This window comes from Canis lupus, chromosome 12 (genome assembly GCF_011100685.1).
Source record: "Canis lupus familiaris isolate Mischka breed German Shepherd chromosome 12, alternate assembly UU_Cfam_GSD_1.0, whole genome shotgun sequence".
Classification (NCBI taxonomy): domain Eukaryota; kingdom Metazoa; phylum Chordata; class Mammalia; order Carnivora; family Canidae; genus Canis; species Canis lupus.
This window is the reverse complement of record NC_049233.1, coordinates 23,449,906-23,472,528: the sequence shown is the minus strand read 5'-3', so window position 1 is coordinate 23,472,528 and position 22,623 is coordinate 23,449,906.

The following is a 22,623-nucleotide window of genomic DNA, read 5'->3' as shown; positions in this document are numbered from 1 at the left end:
CATTACAGTATATTGTAATTAGTCTTGTGAATATAAAATTGAAGCACTTATATTTAAAATTAGAATTAGTGACTTGAAGATTGAATGTTGAATCAAATTCTCAGGATTTTACAGGCTTTTTTTTTGTTTGTTTGTTTCTGTGTTCAAAATTGAAAATAAAGCTCTTAATCATTAAAAAACAAAAACAAAAAAACTCCTAGTTTCACCTCTGGTGACAATGGCAAAAAGATAGAGAAACCCAGAATTAATGCTGACAATTAGGAAAAACTGCTGTACATTTGCCATAAAATTTTAGGTGTTCATGCTTGATATGGTATAGAAGATGGGATCTCTAAAAGCCAAATTCAAAATTTTCCCTTTTGGTGATGTACGTTAGCATTGAGAATTCTGGAAAATTCTGAGAGCACCCGTGGGAGAGGAAGAAACATTCCACCTGGACTTACTTTCACCTCTGAAATGAAAGGCATTTAAAAAGACCTGCATCCAAGGACCTATGAGCCCCAGCTAACTACAGACCCAAGAGTCAGATGGGAACCTTGTTTGATAGCTTTATGCTAATAAGATAATTTGAAAAGTAGTGCAAGACAAAAAGCTAATAAAATAAATCGAGATGAAATGAGAACCAGCCTAGAAACAGGTAGAAATGCGAAGGGAATTAGCTGTGTGAGCTGTGAAAAGTTGAGTTTGCAATAGCAGAAACGAACTAGGGGCGGTAGAAGGGGAGGAGGGCGGGGGGGTGGGAGTGAATGGGTGACGGGCACTGGGTGTTATTCTGTATGTTAGTAAATTGAACACCAATAAAAAAAAAATGAAAGTAAAAAAAAAAAAAAAAAAAAAATAAAATTTGCATGATAAGCACAAGGATTATAGTCTGAGGTCAGTCTAAAGAAGGCAATTTAAAGTTCCATGGAAAGTCTGGTAGTTGGAGATTAGAACACTTTCTTGGCCAAAGATGGACTTGAATCTACACATTTGACAGGTCTCCCCTAAAACAAGGAAAATATTAATGAAAAGAGACTAATATCAAGACAAAATCTAGTGAAATATTTGAAGTTGGAAATAAGAGAAACAATCTTACAGCATTTGGTCAGAAAATAAACTATCAGCTTCCAAGAAAGTGAAACCTGCAGAAGCTCCAAATTTAACACATTAAATACAAGGGGATAGTGGAGAAACATTTGTATTTTTAAAGGAAAATTTGTGATCTAGAATTTCTCTATCAGCTAACTTGGCATTCATTTGCATGAATAAATATATCTTTTTATAAAAAAAGTTAGTGAAAATTGAAACAAAAAAGTAAAATGAAGTTTAAATAACTATAAATATGTAAAGAATACCAATGTCATGAGGATACTAAGAAATATGAAATACACTGAAAGATAACAATAATTAAATCTAAAATGTCAGATGATATTATTGATAGCATAACAGGGATTTAGAAGAAGTAATACATGAAAGAATTATACAAGCATGAAAATAAATGACCACTAATTAAATATTGAAGTCAAGATTTAGGAAAAAAAAAGTTTTTTTAGATTTTATTTATTTATTCATGAGAGGCACAGAGACAAAGGCAGATACATAGACAGAGGGAGAAGCAGGCTCCCTGCTCTGAGCCAAAGACAGACACTCAACTGCAGAGCCACCCAGGCATCCCAAAATTTAGAAAAAATTTAAAATAACAAAATATGATGGCAGTTTTAATAAGCATAGAATCAGAAATGAGTAACCAGAAATCATAAGAATGAGAAAATTATAGATGAAAGACATTATTTGCCATATGAACAAATACATAAAATTTTAACCAATTTTGAAAGATTATACCTCTGGGAACTGACATAAGGAGCTTAAAATTAAAATCAAAGATGATAGCCATAGGATCACAACTATTTCATAATTTTTATTGCTAACTAGTTTATGCTAAATACTGTTCTAGAAATAAAAGGTATATCAACGTCCTACATCTCACAGTAGGGGGAGAGATAATAAGCCATAGCCATAATAAATAAGTAAATTATATTCAGAAATGATAATGTACTCAGGAAAATATTAAAGGTAAAATAGGGGAATAGTGATTGGAATTGTGGAATGCAACTATCAGTTGGATAGTTCAGTCTGAAAGCTCTCAGTTAGGGAAGTGGTATTTGGATAAACACTTGAAGAAGATGAAAAATTTCATCACTGATATTTTAAGAATGATCCAGGCAGGGGAAAAAGCTAGTGCCACATCATTTCCTCCTGGATACACAGCTAGATTGTTCTTTTCTATAGTCTGGGAGGGGATGTAAGATGAATTCCTGCCAAGTAGAATGTGGGTAGAAGTGATTTATACCTCTGGTAAAGGTGGCCCCTAAAACCTACAGTCCTATTTTTGGCTAGCTCACTCACTTTCTTTTTCTCTTTGTCTGTCTCTTTGTCTTCTCTCTCTTTCTCTCTCTCTCTTTCTCTCACTGTTGGCCATTTGCATGGAGGAAATCAGAGCAGTCTTAGGGAACAGCAGAGCATAGGTGAAAGAAATCTAGGGAGTTTAGATTCCTGAGACTCCCTTGGGTGGGGAGATACTTAGGGCCATTCAACCTGTGACATTATGTTGAGTCATCAAGGTTCTTTTGTTGTTGTTGCTTCTTTTGTTTTTAAGCAGGAAACTACTATTATTTATACTGACAGATGCAGAAGCAATTATAAGGACTTTGCCTTTTCATTTGAGTGAAATGGGAAGAGAGTGTTTTGAGTAGAGGAGTGATGCAATCTTACATTCTAAGAGTTTCTCTCTGACTACTCTGTTAGTAGTACCCTGTAGAGATGCGAAAGTAGAAACAGAGATCAGGTAAGATGCTAAAGCAATAACTCTAACAAAAAACAACAATGGCTTGGAACCCTCCACCAGCAGTGTGGGTGATGAAAAATTGTCAGTCTCCAGATAGATTTTGAAGGTAGAGCCAGCAAATGAATTTTCATATTAGATATGGGAGTGAAATAAAGAATGATGCCAAGGTTTTTTGACCTGAGCAACTGGGAGGATAGTGTATCTATCACAGATGGGGAAAGTGGTTGGGTGGAGGAGGTTTGGTGGAAAGATGAATTTAGTTTTGGACATGTTGAGTTTCAGGTGTTGAGTAAGCCCTTGGACATGAGCCTAGTTTCAAAGTGCTTTGATAAACTGAAAGTGTTAAATCATGTAATTCAATTGTATGATTTATTTTAATCACATAAACTTTAAAAAATACTCTGTGTATGCCACTGATGAAACACTGAATTCTACCTTTGAAATTAATAATATAACATATATTAATTAATTAAATTTAATTGAAATAAAAAATTAACAAATACTCTATGGCAAACTGCAACTATCAGAAATAGTATCTGTATAATATTGGATGTTTCTTTTCTTTTTTTTTAAAGATTTTATTTATTTATTCATGAGAGACACACAGAGAGAGAGAGGCAGAGACACAGGCAGAGGGAAAAGCAGGCTCCATGCTGGGAATCTGATGTGGGACTCGACCCCAGGTCTCCAGGATCACACCTAGGCTGAAGGTGGTGCTAAACCGCTGAGCCACCAACACTGCCCAATATTGGATGTTTCTATTAATCAAATGTGATCCTTGAGAATAATATTCTATCTTAGTGTGCATTTCTTCAGTTACTATTAAAAATAGGATATTTCATGTTTAGGGCCCATTGTGTTTCTATTACAAATTACTTATATCACTTATATGTTTTTCTTTGAGGTGTATGTATGTATATATTCATATATATTTATATATGCAGATTTATAAAACAGTGTGATATTTGATCATTTGTCTATGTTATGTTTTCCAATATATTTGGAAAGCTCAGAAATTTGACCCCATATCGTAAATAAAAAATATTTATCTTTCATCTTTCTTTCTTTTAACACACAAGATGAGAAAAGAAGAGAAGAAAATAACACGTTTTTGCTTCATTTCCTCCTCTAATTTGGATCTTTCTGAAAAGGTATGTTTTCCCTTAAACTATTTCAAGAAATTGCCTCCCATTTTTTAAAATATCTTTTTATTTTGACATCAGATCTCATATAATGCTAAGATTGGGATCAGTGGAAACTGATGTTTGTAGTTACTGTGGTGGTCGATAGGTTCAATGTATGATCTGAGATCTTGTTGGATAGCAAGTATCATCAATGGCTGACTCTGAGGAGACTATGAGAATCTTCTAAGAATGTTCCAAAAACTGTGACCCCAGGATGACTCTGAGGTCAGTCCTGGAGAGCACTATCAGTAATCAGGAGACTGGAATGTGAATTGGTAGCAGAGAAGACTCAAAGAATTTTTTACAAACACTTTTTTTTTCCTGACCAGTTTTATGGTGACATTCTCCACACAGGTAGCTTTGCCTCATTGTGAAGCCAATACTTGGTATCTGCCAGTTGAAATATTTTTGTCTCTAAATTTCAATCTGAAGGGATTTCTAAAATCCAGCATATCTCCTCTGTAACTTATACTCCCCCTGACCTTGAACAACTCAATTTTCCTTCCTTCCTTCCCTTCCTTCCCTTCCTTCTCTGTCTCCCTCTCTCTCCATCAAGGGGCATATCTATTTTAACTTTCATACTGACATTGTAACATCTTTCTTCTCTTAGTTTTATAGTTCATTTATTTCTGACCCTATTTTCATTTCCTTTTTGTTGTTTTCTTTAGTTTTGTTCTGTTGTTTTATCTAATTCTTTACATTGTATAATTAATGCATTAATTATCAGCCTTTCTTCTTTTATAACAAATATTTAGGCTGTACATTTTCCTCTGAATTCTCTTTACTTGTTGTACTTAACAAATTTTACATGTTGGATTTGCATTATATGTCAGTTTTAGACATATGATTATTTTCATTATAATTTCTTCATTGGTCATGGATTAAGATGTGTTTTCAAAATTCTTAAACAAATAATAAAACATTTTATTTTATCAACAATGATTTCTAACTTAATTACATTCTGATCTGAGGATAGGTTCTGCACTAAACTAATTCTTTGAAATTTACTGAAAATTGATCATGTAATTGATTTATTACATGATCTATTTTCTGTGTTTAATTTCATAGAATGTATATTTCTTAATTTCTGTTTTAAAGTTGTATTAGATTAAGCTTGTTAATTGTGTTGTTCAAATGTTCCATTTTTTTTTTTTCCTGGTTTGATTGATCCATCATTTACTAAGGGATATATATTAAAAGCTCCCACTACATTGGTTATTTTTCCATTTCTCTTTCTGGTGCTCTCATTTTTTTTTTTTTTTTTTTACCTTAGCTACTTTGTGACTTTATTATAGAACTACTTTAACTTCCTTATTAATTAAAATATTTATTACACAGTAAATCTATTTATGTCTCATCACAGTTTTAGCTCTAAACTTTATTACTAATAAACATCAGTTTTCTTTTGGCAAATATTTGCATAACTTACCTCATTTTATTCTTTTTTTATTTATTTTTTATTTTTTTATTTTTTTATTCTTTTTTTAAAGATTTTCTTTATTTATTCATAATCATATTCATTATTCTTTATTTATTCATATTTATTTATTCATTTTATTCTTTATTTATTTATTTTTTTATTTTTTTTTTTTTATTCTTTTTTTTAAAGATTTTCTTTATTTATTCATAAGAGACACACACAGAGAGAAAGAGAGAGAGAGAGAGAGAGAGGCAGGCAGAGACACAGGCAGAGGGAGAAGCAGGCTCCATGCTGTGAGCCTGACGTGGGACTCAATCCTGAGACTCCAGGATCACACCCTGGGCTGAGAGTAGCGCTAAACCACTGAGCCACCCGGGCTGTCCTCATTTTATTCTTTTATTCTCAATCCTTCTAGCTCGTTAAATTTCAGAGTATCTCCTATAAATAGTATATAGCTTGATTTTAATCTAATCAACCTGGTATTTTTTTCTTGATTTTTATTTATGAAATCAGTCCATTTAAATGTATTGCAATTATTGATATACTTGAATTTATTTCTATTGTTTTGTATTTTTTCCATTTCTTTTTCTGTTTTTTTTTTTAGATTAAAAATGTCCCCCTTATTTCACTCTTCTCTTTCTGCTTAAAAGGTGATTTATTTGCTCTATATTCTTTTAATTAGTATCCTAGAAATTATAACATACAATGCAAATTTAATGAATTCTAAAGTAAATCAACATCTTTGCTCTTCTGAGACTGCTTTAACTGCCTTGAGCCTATTTCTGGCTCACAGGCATTTCTTATCTAGTGTTAGTGAAATCTTACTATATTCTTTATCCTATAGGCAAAGTTTTTTAGATACCAGTTTCTCTGTTCGATCCTCCTGGTATCTCAAGCCTTCCTTTTAGAATCTTTTTCCTTCCCTCTTAAATCATGCTTAAGAATTTTTTTTTTCATGAAACTGTTTCTATATGCAAGCCTTTATTTATTTCATTGTTCCTGAAAGATAGTCTTGTTGGAATTTTTTTTTTTTTTTTTTTTTTTTTTTACTAAGATACTGAGGGACATTTCTGTTTGAACTTGAAGACATTCACTATCTTATTTCCTATGCTGCTCTTGAGCATTTCAGCCGAGTTTAATTAGTGTTCCTTTGTAGGTAATCTTTCATTTTTTTCTGCTATTAATTTCTCTTTATTTTTTCTACAATATTTCTAATGGTGGATTTTCTTTGTTTTTTTTCTTTTTAATTTTGCTTAATATTTAGTCAGTCTCTCAAATCTGAGAATTTTAATAAATTCTATTTCTCTTAATTCCCAGCAGAAAAAGAAAAAAATATATATTTATGGTGTATTTATGGGTGTATATGTTGCATTATCTAGTGTATTCCTATCACAGGACTACTTCCGTTTTGACTATATACCACTGAGAAATAAATTCTCTACCTATAATTTTATGTATCACGATGTAAAGAATTTCCATGGACAGGTTCTGTCTCTGTCCATTTTACCTTGTTTCTTTACTATTACCCAAATATTTCCAGTGCCTACCACTATAGGATACACATATATTGCCATGTGTCCTCTGGCTGTATACCTTTATGTCATGAAGCTAAGGAATCAACACAGTGAGTGGTAAAATTATTCCTAGAAGCCAGTCCTATTCTGGAATGGTAGCAATAACTTAACTATACACAAGAGTTATTGTTAGCCAAATAAATATATCCCACTAGAGTCAAACTAAATGAATAACTAACTCAACTTCATTTTAGAGAGATCCCTTGAATGCCTATTACATCTCTTAAAGGCAACCAATAAAAGAGTGTGAGAGAAGGGAATTTGGACAAGAATGAGCCATCAGTCTGAAACAGTTGCAGGAAATGTTTTTCTTTTGAACATTTTACAAAAACATATGATCATGTGAACACATTAATTAGATTTCCTTGGGACCCTGAAATGGGCTTACGCAAGTGAGGGGTACAGAATTTACTCATCTACAGTTTCACTGTAAGTCTACCTCTCTCCAATCTCTACCCTCTTCAAAGGCATTGCCTCCCTAAGGTAACCATTACTCTAAGTTTGTCTTGACTTCATGTAAATGGAATGATACAGTGTATATTCTTTTGTTTTTGGCTTCTCTCACTGGACATTATTTTGATGAGATTCACCTGTATTGGTGCATATAGCTATAATTAGTTAATTTTCTGTATGGCATAATATCATATGAACAAACCAATTCTTCCACTGACCTAAATTGGACCATTTTTACTTTAAAAATATTACAAATAATGCTGCTATCAACATTTCCATTGTGGCTCTCAGTGTGTGCTCTTTTTAGTTCATACCTAGTTGTAGAGCCCATAGATCATAAGCCTCTTCAATTTTAGTAGATAATGCCAAATACTTTTCTAAAGTATTTTATCAACGTCACTTCTACAATTGGTGGAATGAGAGTCTCCATAGTCAACACTAGTCATTATAGTAGGTAGGGAGTGAAATAGCATTCCAAGTCATAATTATCATTCCACGTGACTTTCATGTGTTCACTTGCCATTTGAATGTCACTTTTGTCAAAGTATCTGTTGAGCTCTCTTGATTATCTTTCTATTGAGTTGTTGGTCTTTTTATTATTGATTTGAAGAGATATTCATAGATTTCAGATAGATGATCTTTGTCAGTAATACAAGTTACAAATATATTTTTCCCATGCACAGAGTTTGTAGTTTTAATAACTATGTGTTTTTATATTTCCAGACAAAATGGTCAGTTCTTTCTAAATATACCTGATCCATTTTTGGTAGATTTAATTTCTTTATCTTTTTAATTTATTCTTTTTATTTATTTAAAAATTGAAAATATTAGTATTTATCAGAACTTCAATATTTGAAATGTTGTGAGTTCAAATCTACTTTTATTTATTTTTTCCTTTTGCAGATTCTCTTTCATGGTTTCTTCACATATGTGTTTAAAGGGGATAAGGTAGAGGCAAAAGGGGAATGAGATATTGGTTGAGGTTGTCCTTTGCTAGTGAGAATTGAGTTTTTTCCCCCTGCCATGTGCCTCTGTGTTTTAACAATTTAGCTATGTTAAATTCATTTCTTAGAACTGATGTGATACAGTAGAATTTGTACTTAATTTGCTAAACAAAAGGAGACATGGAGAAGTTTAAATGCGAGAATAACATGTTTCTGATGTTAAAAAGAGAGACAGAGAAAGACAGAGCAATTTAGATAAATAGTTTGACGTTGGGGATCAGCTAGGATGTTAACTACAATCATACTGGTGAGGTGTAGAATAGACCCATACAATAATGGTGGTGCTGAGAAAGGATACAATGACTCAGAGATGATATGTATTTATAGTTAACATCAGTATAAGTAGAAATAAAAATAATAAAAAATACCTTTGGGTCAAAACCCACATCTTTGTAAAGAGGCACTTTCTTTCATTGTTGATGGAAATATAAATCAGCCAATTCTCTAGGGAGGGAATATGGTAATATATACCAGGAACTATAAAAACAAAAGTGCAACAGTATGCCTTTCTCCAGCAATTCCAGCTTTAGTAAAAACTAAGGACCTATTTAGAGAAGCATGTAAAAGTATATGAACAAAAGCTTTTACTATAGCTTTGTTTCTGAGGTAGCAAATTAGAACAAATCTATACATTTATTCAGTAAAATCAAATGGAACCACCAAAAATGAAGATATAAGTCTACATGTTTGAACATGGAAAAATTCATAATCTAAATAACAAAGTAGGTCACAGAATAATATTGGTAAATATTATATCATTAAAAATATATATATATAGAACATATTCGAAAAGAGGTAATTTAACAATACTTATATCAGCATATTTTTTCTATTGCCTTATATTTTGAGAATGAATGAACATAGATTATTATGTTTTGGAAAAATGTTAATACCAGTAATAGGTACTTCAAAGATTCTAGTATGGGCTACTGGTTTAGTGGGAATTGTGATGAACTTAGATTCTGTGTGAATCAAATTGGTTGAAAATTCAATTGGATTTATCTGAATCTCAGTTTGAAACAGTCTGACTATAGAGAATTTAAAATAAAATGACTGATGACAGAATTTTAAAGAATTTAAGATTAAGTGGCTGATGACAGAATCTTTTCCAATATTTAAAAAAAAAACCAAAAACACATGTTTCTAGGAATTTTGTACTAAATTTTAAATGCTTAGTTAAAAGAAGAAATAAACCCCGATTTTGGGAGTATTTTTCAGCCTCTTTTCTTTATGGAGTTTAACTTATTCTTCCTCACCCTTCATACTATTATATATAATTACATTTATCAGATATTAGAAATACTACATAGATTGGGTAGGCTATATATTTTTAAAATATGTGTTGTGTAATTAAGTAATGATTCTATTGGTCAGTATCTATGAACAAGACACTTAAAAAGGTGCTTTAATTCTACAGTTCAATAAAAATCCTGTCACTAACATTTTCCTAGCATATCACTTTTCAAGGCAAACATTGAATAATAAATTCTTTGATCATTATTTTTCCCAATTTGAAGTTCACATTTTTTAAAACTCCCAACATTTGCTTGTTTGTTTCTTTCTTTAAAGAACAAAAGATCTTTCATTTCTCAAAATAATATGGGGATTCACCAAATGTATTCATGGATCCTGTAAGAATATAGTAAATCCTATTAACTGAGGTGTTTCAATTTCACAGGTAGGATATTGTTCACAAATCTAAATCAACCAAAAGTGAGATAAAAAATAAATGTGTATTTCTAGGGGTACCTGGGCGGCTCCGGCAGTTAAGTATCCAACTCTTGGTTCCGGCTCAGGCCATGATCTCAAGGTCATGATATCGAGCCCTATATTTGATCAATGCTGTGCCCTTCTTCCTGTCTAAATAAGTAAATAAATAAATAAACAGATGATAGATGATAGACAGGCAGATAGATAAATGTGTATTTCTAAAACTATTAGAATTGATCTCTGCAGTAGTTAAAAAGCATCCAATATTCTCCATTCTCCTACTAGTAATGGAGAATAGTCAGGAGAAAGGCAAGCAGAGGCAAGGGGCCTCCAACCTAAGGGGAAACTACCCTTAAAAGGGAAAAGACCACATCTCTTATTCTACACCACTCTGAAAGGAGCCTCTTAACCTTCCCCCATATGCGCATGCCCAAAAACCTGATTGGGTGATAGGCGCAAGAAGAGATCCCATCAACTAGCCCATCAAAACCCCTAGGCTTAGAAACTCTGAGGGCAACCCCCTAGGGTCCCCTCTCTCCTCCTTCACTTTGTACTATGGCTCAATAAACTTTGCTTTGCTGCCCACCACTCTTCCTCTGCTCTACTCTACATTCTTCCCAGAGGCGTGACCCAGAGCCAACTGCATTAAAGGAAAAAAAATCCTTAAACTCTAGTTCAAGCACTAACTTTTCCCCCCTAAATTATTGCCTCACCTGGTCTTCCTCCTCTCAGTGTCTCCTTATTTCAGTCTGGTTCACATGACCACTACAGGTAGTTGATTAAGTAAAGTCTCAGCTAAAAAAAATCTTCATCCTTCAACTCCTGAAATACTAAACATTCTTGTGTGTAAAGCAAGATCATCTACAGCCCCATCCTGGGAAGTCCCCATCCTGACTTCATTTCCTTGTATGCTTTAAATAAACATGTCGTACAATTTAGAGGCTCAAAGTTCCTGGGGGTACCAAGTGAATTCTCTTGCTTTCTGCTTATTGGGCAAGTGTCGGAAATTTCTTCCCCACACCCTGTTAAACTTCTCAAATTCTTATTGATAGGCAGGAAACCTAGTCTGCAAAGTCTGTTGTGGCTTTTCATTTATCTCATGGCTAAGTAGATTTCCTGATTCTCCTCCAAATTCTAGCTGAAGCACAAGGATGAAATGAGTGACCATTTCAGCTAAAGGAAGACCATTCTGTAATAAAGAATAAAGTCTTCCTTGAGGACTCAGATCAAATATCACTGAAATCATCATAAGTTCACTCTTTCATCCCTTGGCCATGTATATTTCCGTTCTTACCCATGTATTTTCCTCCCAATCACATCAACACCCACGATGGATACGTAACGTTAATTAATTGTACTGGCTACACTTTCTATCTCTACTTGTTGGTCTGAAGAAGAATCCTGTGCATTTTAGTAATAATTCAAACAAATGAAATAATTTTTAAAGTGTAAATTAGTAAAGAAACAAACTTTCAAGTCCCTGGAGGAGGCAAAGAGGAAGATTTTAAGTCAGGAAACAGGAAATAGCACCTACCTCTCTTTTTATTCTCTGACATTCTGAGACTGGGAAAAATTCTTAATGATACATTTGAGTTCCAAAAGTTATTAGTGTGGTATTGGCTATATTAAGTTAACCCATGCAGAAAATACTACTCAAAAAGTGTTCCTCTCCAAATTCAACTCCACACCCCTAAAAAAACAAAAAACAAAAAACAAAAACAAACAAACAAACAAACAAAAAAAACAGAATGGAAAAATTTGAGCATCTAGAGAAAAGTTTAAATGCATCCACTTCCTCATATTGGCTATGACCTTGCAGTCTTGGGTTGCACCCAGGGTCATTGCCCTTCATTAGCCCATGGAGACTAATCAAGCCCAATGCCTGGCAGTTTTCTAAGTGGGGAAAAAAAAAATGAATAGATGTTTTGCATTTGTAAGATGCTTAATTTTAAATAGATTATTTCTAAATCTGTGGGAAATACTCTGTTTCAAATTTCAGTGGGAGCAAGATGAATTAAAAAGAGATGCTCTTCCTTGGATCTCTTAATGCATTGCTTCTAAAACTTAATTCTCTTTGGATACTTTATTATAGAATCATCTCTTACTAATAAATGCTTTTAACAGTAATAATTTTCTTATGGGTAAAATGTTTTCATTGTTTGTATTTATCACGATACCATTTGAGTTAGGCATTAATGTAACTTTTCTTAAAGTCTGAGGTGTTGGAATCATCCCATCTTCATTAATTATGGTTTCTTTTGTGCCTCTCATTTCTGCAGATAGACACTTGAAGAGTAGTTCCCAGATAGAGATTGTGATGTTAGTGTTCCTTTTCTAAACAAAACAAAACAAACAAAAAACCCCAAAGAAACCTTATATCACCTCATGAGACTATAAGGATTTTTATCTTAAATACTGTTTATTTCAGTTTGGCTACTTTTAAAACCTCTGTCTTGATATCTTTTGACAGAACACTGTATGCTAAAGTTTGGCTGTTATCTGGTTAGGAAATGAGACTGGATCATTCTCTGCTGTCATGCGCTTCCTGACCAGTTCTGAATTATTCCTTGGTTTATAAGCTCTCTCTGCCATCAGAATCTCTTTTTGGCTTTTCTAATCTAATAGGCACTAGTTGTCATGGTTCCTGAAAAACCTGACCCAGCCTGAGCCCCATCTCTTACTGTCCTCCTCCTCAGGGGTGCTCCTTTCCCCCTTTCCCGTTATCTCTTTGGAATTCAACCTCTTTCTGTGAACAAATGAGTCACGTTTATCTAAACCTTACCTTTCAGCTCTTTTTCCTCCCTTCTTCTTTTTCTGCTTATGTTTGGGGCCTCTGGAAATCTGAGCCTGGGGAAAAGAAAAACAAATACGCTGAACTTTTCCTAAGAATGCCTTGGCTCTTACCCTTTCTGCGCCTCTGCAGCAGACACAAAGCCTCCATATCCATTTCACACAGATCCTTCTCCCCAGAGCTCTTTTATTCCAAAGTAAAGTGAAGAATTTATAGTCATCTGGTGAATTCCAACATAATAATTCAATTTTTAAATAGAAATTTTACTGCTTAATATTTTGACTGGGCTTATCTTATCGATCAAAATTGTTAATTACATTAGTAACAATGATCACTATCAATGATTGTTTATGTGCCTAGAGCTGAGTTAAGTCATTTACAGAGTAGTTGTATAAGAAATCTGGATTTGTCAAATAATAATCACCTCTTCATTTAGACAATATTGTGTTTTATGAATCGTGCAGCAGACAGTCAATAAAATATGCTTAGGATGGAGGCCCTTGGATCTGAGACCTGGGTTCAATTCTGTGTTTGCCAAGTAATACGTGTGTGACCTTGCATAAGCTATTTAACATTGCTCTACCCAACAAGTATTTTTGAAGATATATACATGCCATTATTTATTTTTAAATTAACTTAAAATTCAAGTTGTTTGTTGAATGTATAAGTTTCAGAACTTAAGCTACATCATTAATCCAAATAAATGATAATATCTAATTCATAGAGATACTGTGGAAAGTAAACAAGATTGTGTATGCAAAACACGTAGGTTAGTGCTTGGAACATAGCAGTAGTATGTAAACTGTAGCTACCTCCCCCTGCCCCATCAGTTGTCAATCTGCTAAATTCCTGAGGTCAGAAATCTGCCAGAATCTCACTCTTTGTGTTTCACAGTATTTTATAAAATATTCTAGCATTAAATTGCCTAGGGGGAAAAAAAGGTAAAGTTAAAATGAAAAAAATAATTCATATATATATATCAGTCCATCTTAAAGCAATGTCTAGGGGTGCCTGGGTGGCTCAGTTGGTTAATTGTCTGCCTTTGGCTCAAGTCATGATCCTAGGGTCCTGGAATCAGGCCCCGCATCAGGCTCTCTGCTCAGTGGAAAGCCTGCTTCTCCATCTCCCTCTGCTGCTCCCCCTGCTTGTGCTTGTGTGCACATGTGCTCTCTCTTTCTCTCTCTCTCTCTCTGCCAAATAAATAACATCTTAAAAAAAAAAGCAATGTCTAAATTTTTATACTTTTCCATTTTATTTTTTATTTTTCAGATAAAATCATTATTTCATCTGATAAAATAAGTGGTTAACCATGGTTAACCACTTATTCTCTCCTTTCAGGTAAAATTTAAAAGGTGAAGGGATTCAAGATGTGGTATAGCTATTGGCTCATCCCTCATAGTGCTTACATATCCAGCAATAATGACCTGCTATTAATAACACACACAGGTTGGACCACTTGCTCCTCCAGGAAATATTACACAAGTTGATGCTTTTGAAACTTTGCTAATGTGATGCATTGGGTTAAGATTGCCATGTCTTCTCTTACTCTACCCCAGTAGTCCTCTATCAATATTTCACTCATATTTCAAATCTTAAGGTTGCAACCTCTGCTTTTCCATTTCTCCTTAGCAATCTTGATCTTCATATTTCCACAGTTTTGTCAGTATCTCTAGCATAGCATTTATGTAAGTCTCTCATGATTTTTTAAAAATAAAAAATCTGAGTGGTTTATAACATTGAAAGAAATGAAATCATTAGTTAATCCCTACACAGATACAGTATCAGATCTAGGCAATTTTATGAGTGAGTTCTATAAACTTTTAAAGGAATGGATCATTTCAGTCATATAAAGTTTTCAGACAAAGGAAAACCAGGAAATACTCCCCTACTCATGGTATAAATAGCCTTCGTAGGCAATAGAGAAAAATTAATTGTAGACCAATCTACTCCTGAAAATATATGCAAAAAATCCTAAGCAAAATATTGGCAAACTGAATTTAGATGATATATAAAAAGTATAAATTGAAATTCTTGTGTTCTGGAAATTCAATTTGCCTTGACATTAGAAAATCTATTAGTGAACTTGCCACAGTGTGACTGTTTATATTAAAAAATTGTGTAGGATCTCTAGGTTGTAAATATAATTAAACATGATAATTCCCACTTAGATGACCACATGTTTCTGTCAGGATTTAGTAACTGAGGTGTTCTAGGGAGGCAAACCAGATGAGACCAACTGGGTTGTATTGAGTATCTCTTCTTACTTCAGTTCCCTTATGGATATCAAATGTCTAGTGCTGTGCTGTATACTATGGCAGCTAACATGTGCATGGGGTGGTTCAACACTTGAAATGTTGCTAGTCTACACTGTAATGCACTGTAAGTGTAAATAAAATGCTATATTTCAAAAACAATGAAAAAATGCAAAATACCTTACTAGTAATTTTTTGATAACATGAAATGCTGACATGTTGGATATATTATTAAAATTAATTTTACTAGTTTCATTGTATCTTTTAATATTGTAGCTATTAGAATTGAAATTATGTATGCAAGTCACTAAGTTGTATTATATTCCTCGTGGACAGCTCTGGTTTGGGTAAATCCAAATTGAAAGATGGGAGGGGTGGAGATTACAGAAATGCTGGCAGGATGGAGGAAGAGCCCAGCTCTCCCTCTGTACTAGGCAGCAGCCATCATACCTGGGGGGGCCCCAGCTCTACAATGAGAAGACAGAGTTAGAGACACAGGGGTTGTCCAATGGGGGATTTCTGCTTCCCATCCACGGAGGCTGAGGTGGTATCAGATTGCAGATGCCTCAGATTGCAGCCAGTTGGGGACCACAGACAGTCATCTCTGCTGACTGCCATGCACATGCACATCTTAAGTTGGTGCTGGGCCTTTGAGGCTGCAGCAATAATGACCTGCTATTAATAACTTTCTGTCTCATTAGGCTATATGATTTTTTAAAGAGGTCTTATATCTTGCCATCTGTCTGTTATGCACTGTGTAGACACAAAATACACTCCAAACTTATTTGCTGAATCAAAGTCAAATTATTTCTTAGTTCAAAAACTTTCCATGAGATCATTATTCTTAATTCACTACTCATTCACTACTGTGCTTCTCAGGAACATAAGCAAGGATGCTTTCTTTAGGTCCCTAGCATTTCCCAGGAGGCATAGAATCCCTTCGCAGTACATGGGTCTGTAGTGTTCTTAATGTATGTTGGAGACTCTACTGTTAGTATTATTATTATTCATGTATATTGAATTCATTTTTTAAACTGATTTTTATGGTTCTAATTAAGGCCTTATACATATGACCTATGAAATTCAGATAATAATAATGATAATAATAATAATAGAGGCATTTGAATGTCTCAGTTACTGAATAGATAGTAAAATAATTTTATTTTTTGGCAACTGCTTTTTTTTCCTTGACTCTTCTTGCACTCATACTGCCAACAAATGGGTTTGTACATTTATTAGTGTTATTGAACATATACTATATAAAGAAAGTTCTGGGGATCCCTGGGTGGCACAGCGGTTTGGCGCCTGCCTTTGGCCCAGGGCGTGATCCTGGAGACTCAGGATCGAATCCCACATTGGGCTCCCGGTGCATGGAGCCTGCTTCTCCCTCTGCCTGTGTCTCTGCCTCTCTCTCTCTCTCTCTCTCTCTCTCTGTGACTATCATAAATAAATAAAAACTAAAAAAAAAAAGAAAGTTCTGTGAGGGCTGAGAGATACACAAGCCATATTCTCTATCTTTAAGCTGTTTACTATGTCACAAGAGTTAAACACACCAATAACTAGCACACACAGTGTGTGAAAACTGTGATAGGAGCTGTCAGAATTCAAGACTGTCAAATTGTCTGGGAAAGAGGGATCTCTTCTGCTCGAGAAGATCAAAAACAAATATCATTGTTGAGATGATATCTGGACTGAGTCTTAGATGGTGAGTGGAATTTGGAAAAGCGAGGAGGATATTATCTCTAGGTAGAGGGAATAGCATGACCAATGGTAGAATCTTGGAAAAATGAAGTTTCACTGTAGGAGCTGAGCAACAATTTTGAGGGTTTTTTTTCTCCATAAGTAAAAGTTGTGTTTGTTTTATATGATAGGCAGTAGGAAAGCACTGGAAAAAAAATGTGAAGATGCGTGATGTGATCAAAGCAGTACTTTAGTAAGATAATGTAAACGTGTTGTATAAAGTGACTTAAGGAAGGTTAAGAAGGTATTACACTTCAGAAGAGTGTTAATAGGACACTGACATAAGTCATGAGAAAGCTGCTTCCCAGAAAGAATTGGCATAATTTACCAAAGGATAGTGATATGAGTGAGGTAGAGAATGAAGGGATTATAACCAGAAATCTGAGACTAGTATGCTGACTAGTGGAAAAAATTATGTTTTGTAATTCTAAATGCAACCAACACCCCAACTCTTTTTTATCCTAACTTTTCCTTCAGTAGCCAACCTATCTCTCCTCTTCTTTTACACTCCAGATTTTTTTTTTTTTTGTAAAATAGTTGTCTTCACTCACTATTTCATTTTCCATACGCTTTGAAATCTGTTTTCCATCAAAGCCACCCCACCAAATTTTTTAGGTAAAGGTCTTTGAAGATCAATCTGTGGCTTAATACAACTGGCAATTTCTATTCCTTATCTTACTTGACCTCACTGAGCTATTTGAGAATGGTAATTAATCCATGCTTTTGAACTCTCTGGTATCTTGGGTTCTGTGACACCATTATCTCTTTGTTTCTTTTCCCACATATGTGGCTCTTTAAAGAGCTTCCTCAACCTGTTTCATAAACCTTGATGCTTCTAACCTTCTATTTTTAGACCTTATATCTTATTGCTCCACACTTGCATTCCCATGGTTTCACTCATCATTTCTAATGTTTTTTAGATGAGAATTTATTGAGCACCTATCTTTGCCAGGCATTCTGTTGATGAATCCCAAATCCACATCACCATCTGTAGCTCAGCCCTTTCTCCTGAGCTCCAGATCCCAGATGCCTGTCTGCCTGCTTGAGTTAATCTTTTGATTGTTTCCCAGGCTCTGCAAAGATAGCGTTCTCTGCTCTGATCCTTCCACAGACGTACTCTTACTCCTCTATCTTTTTTCTTGGTGAATGGTGATATCATCCATCCAGTTAACCCAATTAGGATCCTGGGAACCATGCCTGACTCATTTCAGGAGATGATAGTATGGATAGAAATCAAAGGCCAGAGACCGATGCCTTCCTTTCATGACATAGAATTAAATACCCACTGCGGGAGTAGAAGGAAGGAAAACTTTGAGTAGAAAGCATTTAAATTAGAAATAACCATGTTTCCATAGTATTGACTAAGGTATGATAATAGAGAGTAAAAATTGGGACTGAAGTGAATTATAGAAAATGAACATTAAAGTTTTTCCCACCTGACTATATGGCTTAACATTATAGCTTCACTTTGTTCAATTACAGTATACTTCTTAATATTTTTTTTCAGAGGCTCCTCATAACCTTTAAGATAAAGTTTCAAAACTATAGCATGAAATCCAAGACCATTTACAAATCTGGGTCATACTTACTTCTCTGGCCTTATCCCTGGCTACAACTATCTTTGATCAGCTAGCATTATCTAGCATCGAAATCCCCAAAATGAAAAAGCAAAGATCCCTACTTTCAAGGAGCTCCTTATCTATTGAAGAAGGCAGGTCCAAGAGATAAGTGTATTGATAGTGAGGACATTGATAGAAATATATCACAGGTGGTATCTCTGGAATTGAGCGAAAGGTATTAGAAGGCTTTTTCTAATAAGTGAGCATATGCATATGAAAGAAATTCTTCTGACTTTTAATGATCAAGAATTGATAAAAAATTTTCCTCTCTATAGTTAATCCTGGTTTTTTCCAATGAAGGAAATTCTAAATGAGTATGAAGCTTTAAAGTGGAGAAATTTGGAAAGATAAAATGGTTTTAGTTCCACTGACCCTGCTGAATCAGGATCTTCAGTTGGGGTCCAGACATTTTGACTTTGAAAAACAGTTCTAGAGGTCTTAGTAATGTACATACAAGATCAAGAAATAATGCTAAATAATCTCAAAGAAAAAATAAACAGGAGCTCTTTTAGTAATTTACATTTTGTTTAGAACACAGCAGCTTAGAGACCATCCTTTCAGAAATTCTTCTAGGATCATCTGAAGTCTGAGATAGGCACCCATAGCAATCTGAGCTAAGCTGTATCAAAATACACCAAATTGTGTATGTCTATCTTCTCTACTAGACCCAAGGGTAGAAACTATTATATTTGCTAGAGGTAGAAATCATATCTTATATCTCAGTATTATGAAGGTCTTCTATAGTATCAGAGTAGAGAACCCTTAGCAGATGACTGTAATATCAAACACTTAACACTTTGTGACTGTTTATGGAATAAAGGGGACTTGGGTTTTGAAGAACAAATAAATTTCATTTTGCACATATTGGGACCAAGATGCCATTATTTTATTCAGTTTTAGGTACTCAACAAGCAACTAGAGGGCACCTGGGTGGCTCAGTGGTTGAGCATCTGTCTTTAGCTCAGGGCTTGATCCCGGGGTCCTGGGATTCAGTCCTGCATTGGGCTTCCCATGGGGAGCCTGCTTCTCCCTCCGCCTATGTCTCTGCCTCTCTCTCTGTGTCTCTCATGAATAAATAAATAAAATCTTAAAACAAACAAGCAATTAGAAGTGTGGGTCTTGAACTGAGAAGTCCGAACTAAAAATGTTAATTTGATAATAATCTTCAGAATGGTATTAGTTGAAGCCATAAAAAAAAATAGGCATTATCTGTTTAGGAAAAGTTTGTTTAAAAGAGGACAAATCACAGGAGTATGAGGAATATAGATACATGTATTATTTATACTTATATTATAAAAATAATAAGTAATTACATGTATATACATATATATTTAGTGGGGGAATAGAAGATGAAAAAATAATGAAAAAGACACATCAGAAGCTTTCCCAAATATACAAAGGGAAGGAGAATCAGCGGCATATAATTAAACAGATGAAAAAGTGTCATGGTGAAATAATGGATTGACATTAAATATTGCAATTACAGTGTCAAATGCTGTTGGGCTATATCAGAAAAGTCAAGAATGGAGGAAATCCATTTTATAGTATAAGTAGAATATTAGATTTGATATGTAAGGAAACAGTTTCAGCTCTAAGTGGTGGGAAAAAAAATTAATACCAGTACTTGGCAAAATGCAAAATGATAACAAAGTGGAAATTTGGATAAGAGAGAGATTGAGTGATGATTTGAGGGATTGGTAGATGAACACAAGAGTTTGTATTATATTGTGACCAATGTATTTTTGAAAGGAATGTTTGTCTTATGGCTGACAAAGGCAGATGGTGGAGGAAGATGATCTTAGGCAAAGTAGGAAACAGTATGGAATCATTGCAAGTGTAGGAGATGGAAGGGGTTCAAGGCAACTTTTTGCATGACACAGGAAAGAAAGAAAATAGATGGGGATACAGAATCATTTTAAGATAGAAAGATAATTTCAGGTTTGTGAGTTCTCAATAAATTATGACATCTGCTGAAAAGGATATTGAATTGTGATGGGAGGTTGAGGTTTCTAGGTTAGCCTGGAGAAGCCACTGTAAAGATATTTCTGTCAACAATCTGGTAATAGTAATAAATGCCTTGTAGTGTAGTAAGGAAGGCCTAACTGATATGGCATGACTCTGTGAATAGAAGCAGTGAGTGCACTCACTTGGAAGGGCCCCCCCAAAATAGATTTGTGATGTGGAAACGTTAAGAATTTAAGAAGATGAGGAGTTAAGAGACTTTACAAAAGATGGTTGTGAAGCAAGTCATCATTTGGACTATGATGAGTAAGAAAACAGTAAGTGAATGGATTGAAAAATACAGTGTAGGGATCCAAGGCGAATATAGGAAAAATAGTTTAGTAGCCATGAGGGTAACAGGGTAAATAAAACACAAAAGATAATAGGCAATAGTAGTGAGAGGAGAGTACTTTTGTTATTTAATGAGTATTTTTCCATGTTTTTGCTGCCCTAGTGGCCTATATGGAAGTCTTATCATTAGATTATGTGTGATTCCTAGACTTTTTGATTTCATAAGCTAATAAAGTTTCTAATTTTACTGAAATGTTGCCAGCTTCAAAGATTTTTATGTATTTTTGACAATTAAGGACAATAAAAAAAATCCCTGCCATCTGCTAACACTATAATGTGCTAACATAAAGTATACTTTAATATTAAAAAAGCAAGAAAGGGAAAATCTCTAAAATAAAAAAATAAAAGTAGTCTTTATCAATGAAGCACATCCTGAAATTATATTAATACCTGTGCTTAAATTTATATACACATGCATATGCATCTATCTAATCATCTATCAATTTATTGATCTGTCTTTATTGTTGTATCATCATTATGAGAGCTAATGTTTTATTTATTTTGTCATAAAAAGCTTGCCATGGACTGGTACAAGACTGAACTAGCACTTCGTCCTGAAAAAAATGACATTTCATATGAAGTCTGAAGGAATGGGTGTAATTTCGGTGCAGAGGTATTCATAAGAGTATTCCAAGTAGAAGGATCAACAGTGTAAATGACCTATGGCAAGAGAGAGTATGGCAAGTTTGAGGAACTAAGAGCATGAGAACATGACCTAAAGGCAGAGGCTGGCATAATATGAAAATGTAGAACCAAGCCAGAAAAGAGAGTGAGGAGTGGGAAGAGGATTCAGATGAAATGGTCAGAATGTTTTCTTCTCATTGACTGCTCATCTCCTGCACCACTATCTACCTTTTCCAACCCTGGAAATTTAAATGGTGGGAGATAGAGGATTGTATGGGGTTCAGTAGTGTCCTCAAAAATTCATGTCCACTCAGAACCTCAGAATGCCTCTTTAGTTGGAAATAGGGTCCTTGCAATTAGTTGTAATGAACTCATACTGGATTAGAATGGTCTTTAAATCTAGTCTGACTAGTATCCTTATTTAGAAGAAGAGAGATGGAAACATGAGGGAGATATTGGAGGGATATATCTATAAACTGAGGAACACTGAGGATTACTGACAACCAGGAGAAGTTGGAAGAGGCAAAGAAGGATCTTCCCCTACAAATTTTGGAGAGAGGAATGGCCCAGACAAACCTTGATTTTAGACCTCTAGCCTTCAGGACTATGTTGTATGCATTGTTATAAGCCACCCAATTTGAGAGAATCTGTTGCAGTAGCCTTAGATAACTAATGTGGGGAAGGAAGAGCAACAGGTTGCAAGTTGCTGTGTGCTTGCTTCCTACTCTCTGGGCCTGCAGATGTTCAACATGGACCCTTTTCTTTGGTAAAGTACATCTGTGGATTATGTAGACCTGCTGCTACTCCCCATCCCTAGGGACGTCTCACTATCTTGCTGTGGGTGATGCATTCACTAGTGGTTTCTTTCTTTTGTAGGCTCAAAGAAGCCAGGGGTGGCCTTTAATATCTACTGACTATAGCCAGGTCACTCCTCAGGTAGCTTTTGTGGGCTGGGCTTTAACACAGCTCAGTACTCGGACCCTTCACTATCCGTGGCCCAGATTTGGTCTATGGGAAAACTGCAAAATATATTTTGTTTTATCAGATTCTGGGAAAATAGGCCCATCTCAACT